Source organism: Scyliorhinus canicula, chromosome 2 (genome assembly GCF_902713615.1).
Source record: "Scyliorhinus canicula chromosome 2, sScyCan1.1, whole genome shotgun sequence".
Lineage (NCBI taxonomy): Eukaryota > Metazoa > Chordata > Chondrichthyes > Carcharhiniformes > Scyliorhinidae > Scyliorhinus > Scyliorhinus canicula.
Window position 1 is genome coordinate 230780483 of NC_052147.1, and position 11118 is coordinate 230791600.

The following is an 11118-nucleotide window of genomic DNA, read 5'->3' on the forward strand; positions in this document are numbered from 1 at the left end:
GAGCATAGATAAGGTAGAACATAGAACGTTCTCCCCTGGTCTGCATGGGTTTCCTTCCACAGTCCAAAGACGTGCAGGTTAGGTGCATTGGCCATGCAAAAATTGCCCTCAGTGACCAAAAAGGTTAGGAGGGGTTATTGGGTTACAGGGATAGGGTGGAAGTGAGGGCTTAAGTGGATCGGTGCAGACACAATGGGCCGAATGGCCTCCTTCTGCCCTGTATCTTCGATGTTCTATGTACAGCGCAGTGCAGGCCCTTTGGCCCTCAATGTTGCGCCGACCTGTGAAACCACTCTAAAGCCCATCTACACTATTCCCTTATCATCCATGTTTATCCAATGACCATTTAAATGCTCTTAATGTTGGCAAGTCCACTACTGTTGCAGGCAGGGCATTCCACGCCCGAACTACTCTGAGTAAAGAACCTACCTCTGACATCTGTCCTATATCTAAATCCCCTCAATTTAAAGCTATGTCCCCTCGTGTTGGCCATCACCATCCGAGGAAAAAGGCTCTCACTGTCCACCATATCTAATCCTCTGATCATCTTGTATGCCTCAATTAAGTCACCTCTTAACCTCTTCTCTCTAACGAAAACAGCCTCAAGTCCCTCAGCCTTTCCTCACAAGATCTTCCCTCCATACCAGGCAACATCCTGGTAAATCTCCTCTGTACCCTTTCCAATGCTTCCACATCCTTCCTATAATGCGGCGACCAGAACTGCACGCAATACACCAAATGCGGCAGCACCAGAGTTTTGTACAGCTGTAGCATGACCTCATGGCTCCGAAACTCAATCTCTCTGCCAATAAAAGCTAACACACAATACGCCTTCTTAACAACCCCATCAACCTGGGTGGCAACTTTCAGGGATCTATGCACATGGATACCGAGATCTCCCTGCTCATCCACACTACCAAGAACCTTACCATTAGCCCAGTACTCTGTCTTCCTGTTACTCCTTCCAAAATGAACCACCTCACACTTTTCTGCATTAAACTCCATTTGCCACCTCTCAGCCCAGCTCTGCAGATTATCTATGTCCCTCTGTTACCTGCAACATCCTTCTGCACTGTCCACAACTCCACCGACTTTAATGTCATCTGCACATTTACTCACCCGTCCTTCTACACCCTCCTCCAGGTCATTTATAAAAATGACACATCAGTGGCCCCAAAACAGATCCTTGTGGTACACCACTAGTAACTGAACTCCAGGCTGAACATTTCCCATCAACCACCACCCTCTGTCTTCTTACAGTGAGCCAATTTCTGATCCAAACTGCTAAATCACCCTGAATCCCATGCCTCCATATTTTCTGCCTTAGCCTACCGTGGGGAACCTTATCAAACGGAATCCATATACACCACATCAACTGCTTTACCCTCGTCCACCTGTTTGGTCATCTACTCAAAGAACTCAATAAGGTTTGTGAGGCACGACCAACCCTTCACAAAACCGTGTTGACTATCCCTAATCAAATTATTCCTTTCTAGATGATTATAAATCCTATCTCTTATAAACCTTTCCCAGACTTTGCCCACAACAGAAGTCAGGCTCACTGGTCTATAGTTACCAGGGTTATTTCTACTCCCCTTCTTGAACAAGGGAACAACATTTGCTATCCTCCAGTCTTCTGGCACTATTCATGTAGACAAAGATGACTTAAAGATTAAAGACAAAGGCTCAGCAATCTCCTCACTAGCTTCCCAGAGAATCCTAGGATAAATCCCATCCGGCCGAGGGGACTTATCTATTTTCACTTTCCAGAATCACTAACACCTCCTCCTTAAGCCCTTCTAGTTTAGTAGCCTGTATCTCGGTATTCTCGACAACTTTGTCTTTTTCCTGCGTGAATAGACGAAAAATACTCATTTAGCACCTCTCCTATCTCCTCGGACTCCACGCACAACTTCCCACTACTGTCCTTGACTGGCCCTACTTAGTAATTCTTTTATTCCTGACATATCTATAGTAAGCTTTAGGGCTATCCTTGATCCTACCTGCCATGGTTCCCTCGCTCGACCACTTCCTCCCTGCCTAACAAGTACATACTTATCAAGGACACGCAGTAGCTGTTCCTTGAACATGCTCCACATTTCCATTGTGCCCATCCCCTGCAGTTTTCCTCTCCAGCCAATGCATCTTAAGTCTTGCCTCATCGCATCGTAATTGCCTTTCCCCCAGCTATAACTCTTGCCCTGTGGTGTATACCTATCCCTTTCCATCACAAAGTAAACCTAATCGAATTGTGGTCACTATCACCAAAGTGCTCACCTACCTCCAAATTTGGCACCTGTCCTGGTTCATTACCCAAAACCAAATCCAATACAGCCTTGCCTCTCGTTGGCCGATCTACATACTGCATCAGGAAACCCTCCTGCACACATTGGACAAAAACGGACCCATCTAAAGTACTCGAACTATAGTGTTTCCAGTCAATATTTGGAAAGTTAAAGTCCCCCATAACAACTACCCTGTTACTTTCGCTCCTATCCAGAATCATCTTTTCAATCCTTTCCTCTACATCTCTGGAACTTTTCGGAGGCCTAGAGAAAAGCCCTAACAGGGTGACCTCTTCTTTCCTGTTTCTTAACTCAGCCCATACTACCTCAGTATTCGAGTCCTCATCAAATGTCCTCTCAGCCACCATAATACTGTCCTTGACTAACAATGCCACACCTCCCCCTCTCTTACCACCTTCCCTGAGCTTACTGAAATATCTAAACCCCGGCACCTGCAACAACCATTCCTCGCCCTGCTCTATCCATGTGTCCGAAATGGCCACATCGAAGTCCCAGGTACTAACCCATGCTGCAAGCTCATCCACCTTATTCCGGATGCTCCTGGCATTGAAGTAGACGCACTTTAAACCACCTTCCTTCCTGCCTGTACACTCCTGCAACTTTGAAACATTACTCATGACCTCACTACTCTCAGCTTCTTGTGTACTGGAGCTACAATTCAGGTTCCCAATCAGCTGCTGAACTAGTTTAAAACCTCCCGAAGAGCATTAGCAAATCTCCCCCCCACCCCCAAGGATATTAGTACCCCTCTGGTCCAGGTGTAGACCATCCCGTTTGTAGATGTCCCACCTATCCCAGAATGAGCCCCAATTGTCCAGGAATCTGAAACCCTCCCTCCTGCACCATCCCTGCAGCCACGTGTTCAACTGCTCTCTCTCTCCCTATTCCTCGACTCGCTAGCACGTGGCACGGGTAACAACCCAGAGATAATAACTGTTTGTCCTGGATCTAAGTTTCCACCCTAGCTCCCCGAATTCCTGCCTTACATCCCTATCCCCTTTCCTACTTATGTCGTTGGTACCTATGTGGACCACGACTTGGGGCTGCTCCCCCTCCCCCTTAAGGATCCCAAAAACACGATCCGAGACATCGCAGACCCTGACACCTGGGAGGCAACACACCAACCGCGAGTCTCTCTCGTTCCCACAGAATCTCCTATCTATCCCCCTAAGGAGTCTCCAATGACTAATGTTCTTCCCCTCTCCCCCCTTCCCTTCTGAGCAACAGGGACAGACTCTGTGCCAGAGACCTGTACCCCATGGCTGACCCCTGGTAAGTCGTCCCCAACAGTATCCAAAGCGGTATACCTGTTACCAAGGGGAACGACCACAGGGTGTCCCTGAACTGACTGCTTCCCCCCAGCCCCTCTCACCGTCACCCATCTATCTTTATTCTTTGGCGTAACTACCTCCCTGAAGCTTCTATCTATGACCACCTCTGCCTCTCGAATGATCCGAAGTTCATCCAGCTCCAGTTCCCTAACACGGTTTTTGAGGAGCTGGAGTTGGGTGCACTTCCCACAATGAAATCAGCAGGGACACTGACGGCGTCCCTTACCTCAAACATTCTGCAGGAGCATTGTACTGCCTTCCCCTCTAGATAAATAACAAGAAAAAGGAAGAGCTTACCTGATATTCCTTCAACCCCTTAGGTTAGAGGTGGAGGAAGGGTGGGGGACACTGCCAAGTGTAATGTCTCGGGTTTAGCAACTGCCCGACTTGTATACAGGTACTCACCTTCCCGACCGGCCCCTGCTCCCGCCGAAAATCCGGAGGCTGCTCCTGCTGAAAGGTGAGCAAATTTAAAGGCACTCACTCACCTTGCTGACAGGCCCCTGCTCCCGCTGAAACTCCCGAGGCTGCTCCCGCTTCCCAACGACCACGGTTGTTTTTGTTTGGGTTAGAGGGGGTGGGAAACACTGAGGAAGTGTTTCGGGTTTAACTGTCACCTAACAGCCCCTCCACAAACCACCTTCAAATTACGCTGACCGCACAGCACGTATGCAAATTTCCCCGGAACAGCCAATCAGTAGCTCCGCTCTACTGCCCTATGCTGGATCCTACCTGCCAAAGACTTCGCATGTCCCCTCCTGGCTCTTCTTAGCTCTCTGTAGGTCCTTCCTAGCTAACTTGTAACTCTCAAGTGCCCTAACTGAACCTTCACGTCTCATCTTTACACAAGCCTCCTTCTTCCAAGTGATTCAACTACTTTAGTAAACCATGGTTCCCTCGCTCAACCACTTCCTCCCTGCCAGGTACATACTTATCAAGGACACGCAGTAGCTGTTCCTTTGAACGAGCTCCACATTTCAATTGTGCCCATCCCCTGCAGTTTCCTTCCCCATCCTATGCATCCTAAGCCATTCCCCCAGCTATAACTCTTGCCCTGCGGTATATACCGATCTCTTTTCACCGCTCAAGTAAACGTAACTAAATTGTGGTCACTATCACCAAAGTGCTCACCTACCTCCAAATCTAGCACCTGTCCTGGTTCATTATTGGCCTATTGAAGGGGCCTCACGGTAGCATGGTGGTTAGCATCAATGCTTCACAGCTCCAGGGTCCCAGGTTCGATTCCCGGCTGGGTCACTGTCTGTGTGGAGTCTGCACGTCCTCCCCGTGTGCGTGGGTTTCCTCCGGGTGCTCCGGTTTCCTCCCACAGTCCAAAGATGTGCGGGTTAGGTGGATTGGCTATGCTAAATTGCCCGTAGTGTAAGGTTAATGGGGGGATTGTTGGGTTATGGGTATACGGGTTACGTGGGTTTAAGTAGGGTGATCATTGTTCGGCACAACATCGAGGGCCGAAGGGCCTGTTCTGTGCTGTCCTGTTCTATGTTCTATTACCCAGTACCAAATCCAATGTGGCCTCGCCTCTTGTTGGCCTATCTACATACTGTGTCAGGAAACCCTCCTGCACACATTGGACAAAAACGGACCCATCTAAAAGTACTCGAACTATTGAGTTTCCAGTCAATATTTGGAAAGTTAAAGTCCCCCATAACAACTACCCTGATACTTTCGCTCCTATTCAGAATCATCTTTGCAATCCTTTCCTCTACATCTCTGGAACTTTTCGGAGGCCTATTGAAAACTCCCAACAGGGTGACCTCTCCTTTCCTGTTTAGAACCTCAGCCCATACTACCTCAGTAGACGAGTCCTCATCAAACATCCTTTCTGCCACCGTAATACTGTCCTGGACTAACAATGCCACCCCACCCCCTCGTTTACCACCTTCCCTGAACTTACTGAAATATCTAATCCCCGGAACAACCATTCCTGTCCCTGCTCTAGCCATGTCTCCGAAATGGCCACAACATCGAAGTCCCAGGTACCAACCCATGCTGCAAGTTCACCCACCTTATTCTGGATGCTCCTGGCGTTGAAGTACACACTTTAAACCACCTTCCTGCCTGCCTGTACACTCCTAGTCAACATCTTTTCCCAAAGGTAGAGGACTCTGGAACTAGTGGGTATAGGTTTAAGGGGAGAGATACAAGAGATCAGAGGGGAAATCTTTTCAGAGGGTGGTGAGCATCTGGAACGAGCTGCCAGGAGGTAAAGGCAGATAACTTTTTTTAAAGGAAAAAATTGTAAGAGTTACATGATCAGGGTGGGAAGAGGGATATGGGCCAAATGTGGGCAACTGGGACAAGCTTAGTGATTGAAACTGGCCGGCATGGACAAGCTGGGCGAAAGGGCCTGTTTCCATGCTGTAAATATCTATGACTATAATGGTTACAGCTTATGAGGCCATTGTCCATGTGACTCTCTACAGCAGCAACTCAGCTAATCCCACTTTCCCATAGTTCAGCAATTTTTCCCCGTCTTCGGGGTTACATCCAGTGGCTTTTGAAAGTGAGAGTTGCCTTGGCTTCCGCCGCCTTCTCAATGTTTTCCAGATCCTAACCACTCAATATATTAGAAGTTTTTAAATGTTGATGTTTGGCATCTCCGTAAATTGTCATCCTGATTTGTGCCTTCTGTCAAATTAAGCATTTCTTCCCAACACGGCTCCTCACGATTAAGTCTGCACATCCTCCCAGTGTGTGCGTGGGTTTCCTCCGGGTGCTCCGGTTTCCTCCCACAGTCCAAAGATGTGCAGGTTAGGTGGATTGGCCATGCTAAATTGCCCGTAGTGTCCTAAAAAGTAAGGTTAAGGGGGGGTTGTTGGGTTACGGGTATAGGGTGGATACGTGGGTTTGAGTAGGGTGATCATTGCTCGGCACAACATGGAGGGCCGAAGGGCCTGTTCTAGAACATAGAACAGTACAGCACAGAACTGTACAGCTGTGCTGTACTGTTCTATGTTGCTATCAAATTTCCCCCAACTTTTCTCATCACTGAACTATTCCTGCATGCTCTAAAACCTTCAGTCTCCCACAGCATTATATGCAATGGTTCAGTTTTATAAAGTCCCATTGTAACTTCCTGCTTTTGTACTCTTATGCACAAAGCCCAAGTTCTCATATGCCCTAACCACTTAAACTGCACTTCTACCTCCTTATAATTTGTGCACTTAATTGGGTCCTCTTTAGGGGGCTGGTAATTTGTTCATTTTATTGGCTGTAGAAGAGCATATAACATTAGGTCCCACTGTTTCTACACCCCTTTAGAATTGTAGCCGTTAGCATATACTCTCTCCTCATTCCTGGCACTGAAATGTATAATTTCACCACTCCACATTAAATTAATCTGTCACATGTCCACCCATATCCTAAAAGTGAATCACTATTCTGCTCAGTTTACAATACTTGTGCCCTGTACGCCCATGTCTAGGTCATTTAAGTGTATCAAGAAAAGTAGTTGTCCTGGTACCAACCAGACAAACCACACTATATACATTTTTTCAGTCCAAAACAACCATTCACCACTGCTATTTCCGGTCACCCAGCCGATTTCAGATCCATGCTGTTACTTTTCTTCAACTTGTCTGGAGCTTATCAAATGTCTTAATGTTCCTTCAAATACTTTGCATTGATTTTTAAAAAAATATAAAATGTTCATTTGTATACTTCCAGGAAATATTTTTCTGAAATGCATACAAATAATTTAGAATCAGTGAGTAATTTTCACACCAAGAAAAATATTTGCAATAAATATTTTATTTTGGACAGTAGACACCAGAGATTAACATAACTGATAGGAAAGAGCATTATTTTAGCTGGTATCACAATCTAGCTTTAAAAAAAATCTTATTTTTCCAGAATGCGATTTCATTGCAATTCACAATACTAAATTTCTTCAAAATAGCAAGTTTAATGCTCGAGAAGTTACAACGCTGAAGCCTGTATTCTCCAAACATTGTTCTCCTGCACGAATACCAAAATAAGCTGTCGACCTTTCAGGGATCAAGTCGCTTTACATCTGGAAAATAGGAGAACATTCATCTTAAGCTAACTATTTGAGTATTAATAAAATGTATGAATATGCACTTGGATGAACTATTTACCAAAATATAGTCCATTGTAAAAGCAGCTATTCACTTAATATTCCTCCATTTCTTACAAGCTTGCAAGCAAAACAATGCAAGCATGCCTTTGTGGGAGGATCTTTAACAAAGCTAAGTCTCAAAGTCCCTTAAAAACATTATGGATCAAATTCTTAGAATTAGTAACTATAATAGTCCACACATGCCAGAATAACCGTAGCTAAGTAGGCCAGCATAATTGCATAGTTTACAAAAAAATGCTCAATTCCATTATATGACTCAGCAAACGGTGTTAGGTTCAACTGTTTCCTAACTTAAAGAATTGTATTATTCAAAATTACAATTGTTACACAAGAAAATGTCTTACCAGAGCTTATATCACAAGAGGGAAGGCCTTCTCAGTAGAGCCAGGCACCAATTTTCAAAATGCGACTTCAGATACTAAAAAAATGTAAATGCCTGAAAAAACAAATTACTACAATTATTACAAGAAGCATTTATATAGCATCTTTAATGTAGTAAAGCAATCCCTGGTGTTTCGCAAGAGCTTCAAACAAATTTGACATCAAGGCTACATCAGGAAAAATGGCAATTGAACAAAATAAAATGATCAAAAAGGGGTTTTAAGGAGCAACTTAAAGAGGAAAAGAAAGAGTTGTTTAAGGAAGTTTAAAGATTATTCCCAGTCGATAATATTCCCATTCATACATGTGTTCACTGTTTTCAAACATACATGTCGACCCTTTCATGTAACAAATATCTCCAGGACTGTAGTTAGTGACTGAGGATATAAATGCAGGAAGTGGAAGGTATGGAATGCAACCAAATAGATTTAAGAGGTAGGTTGAACAGAAGTAGCAGAGTAAGATTTACAGAGAATTCCAAAGTGCAGGGGTAGGTGTGGTTCAAAGTCGGGGAAGAAAAGACAGCTAAACATGAGAAAGACGAGAGTATATGCGAGGACACATCTGTAGAGGATGGCAGAAGTTGCTTGGAATGAAGCGGTAATGGGACTTCATGAACAGGAATGTTGAAAAATTTGTACACTAAAATTAGGAAGAGATAATTGTTGAAAATACAGATTATGTTTGGCTGAGGGCTGGTAGAAAATAATTGAAGCAGAATTGCTGACAGCTAATTTAAAGAACTAAGTTTTACAGGATTAAAACATTTACAATACTGCATTAAAATCAGTAGCTATAAATTCTAAATAATTTTATTTTATAAACTTCCCTCCCCACCAAAACATTTGGTAAATATTTAACATTCAAATTGCAAAACATGGTTACATCGGCTCAACCCCTTCAATGAATTTCAACATTAAAATAAAAATAAATTCTGCTTATGAAGACTGAATTTGTTGGAATTAATGTATACCAGCCAGTATACTGAGCAAAACATGGCCAGTCGTAGGTATCTTCCATTTCATCTTCCCTCCACATACGATGCAAACTTGCCACATTTTACAAGTCAGTCTTTGACTGGAGGGTTCCTGTTAACATTGGCAACCAGCAATAAGAAAGCTTATTCTCAGGAGTTGTGTCCACGATGAGTAAAAATAAGAAAGCTAAACCACGCTCACAAACTCCATGCCTCCTTTCAGGGAAACTAAATTCAACACATTTGGTTCAGCATGTTTCAAAGCTATCTGCAGCAAACTCAAAACATCTAGTGAAGGCCAAATGTGGCACAGCTACAGAATCTCACCCAAACACCAACAGTAACATTAACTGCAGTTCAGTGGATCAGATTTTGCAGCATACTCGTCATGAGGATCCACAGAAGGCAATGAAGTTACAACTTAGACATACCCTAATAACAAAGAGCCCACCACCTTTTGCAATTCCTCCATTGACTAAACTATCACTTTTATTAAAAATACGTGTTCAATTTCCAAAACTTGCCTTAAAAACCGTTCAGATCATTCCTGCACCCTCTTAACCTCATATCCAAGATTCCACCCCATGGTAGCTTAAACATTGTCATTTAATAGGTCAGATTGGAAATCTTTTCATTGATCTGATCACACAGTTTATCACCAAGTGGGTGAAGTTAAAAGCATCCATTTGGCGGTGTAATATCATAGTGGATAAACTTTTAATCTGGAATAAGTACAAAATAGGTATACGGAGTAACAACAGTGTTGTGGAATACCAATTGCTGTGGCCACAAGTACAATTTCAGCAGAAAATGCTTTGTATGCGCATTACAGGAAAATCACACGCTCATACAAACATTGACAAAACTCACAAAACACTCCCATAATTTTTCATTTTATTCAAAACCCCCCCAAAAAGATTGAAGTGTGAATGGATGCCTGGAGAAAATGCCCTGGATGGTGTTTGTCGGGAGCCACATTCGCCACGTGGAGAATGCAGAACCCTCCCAATTGATTTAATACCTTAATGCGGTCAATACCAATGTCACCCACATGCGAGATAATAAACTAAAATGTATCTCACTGTAGGTTAATTAAAGGCTATTTTTACTCACCGTGGACACAGCTTCTGAGAATAACCACGTTGCCTATCGTTTCCCAGCCCGGTGTTGAGTGCGGCCTGGGGCTCTCCAAATACAGTTCCCCCGCGCAAAAATAAAACCCGGTGTCCACTCACCTCCAGAACTAAACCAGAGGCTGGGCTGTTTGGGTAGAGGCCTCACCCCAAGGCGGGGGCTTTGTCACCAGGACCTGTCTGGGCACACCAACTCTCGGGCCCGCAGAAGCCTCAATCCCCCGGGCAAACCACCGAGAGGAGCCGGGCCCAGGCGGGGGGAACCGCACACCCGAACCTCGGGCCCACGCGGGGGGAACCGCACACCCGAGCCTCGGGCCCAGGCGGGGGGGGCGAACCGCACACCCGAGCCTCGAGCCCAGGGGGGGGGGGGGCGAACCGCACACCCGAGCCTCGGGCCCAGGCGGGGGGGGCGAACCGCACACCCGAGCCTCGGGCCCAGGCGGGGGGGGCGAACCGCACACCCGAGCCTCGGGCCCAGGCGGGGGGGCGAACCGCACACCCGAGCCTCGGGCCCAGGCGGGGGGGGCGAACCGCACACCCGAGCCTCGGGCCCAGGCGGGGGGGCGAACCGCACACACGAGCCTCGGGCCCAGGCGGGGGGGCGAACCGCACACCCGAGCCTCGGGCCCAGGCGGGGGGGCGAACCGCACACTCGAGCCCAGGGGGGGGGGGGGCGAACAGCACACCCGAGCCTCGGGCCCAGGGGGGGGGGGGGGGGGCGAACCGCACACCCGAGCCTCGGGCCCAGGCGGGGGGAACCGCACACCCGAGCCTCGGGCCCAAGTACCGATACTCGCGCCTGGGGACGGAGCGGCCTCACCGCCCCTCAATCGCCGGCACTAAATCTCCGGCCGTCTCCACACAAAGT

General features: G+C 46.3%; 1 long non-coding RNA gene across 1 annotated transcript; it reads right to left on the reverse strand.

Annotated features, from left to right (window-relative positions):
* Positions 1-7390: 7390 nt before the first annotated feature.
* LOC119962010 lies at positions 7391-10622 on the reverse strand. Its single transcript, XR_005459783.1, has 3 exons — positions 10228-10622; positions 8102-8193; positions 7391-7670 (listed from the first exon to the last, which is right to left on the reverse strand). It is a non-coding gene; the product is annotated as an uncharacterized LOC119962010 (long non-coding RNA).
* Positions 10623-11118: the final 496 nt, after the last annotated feature.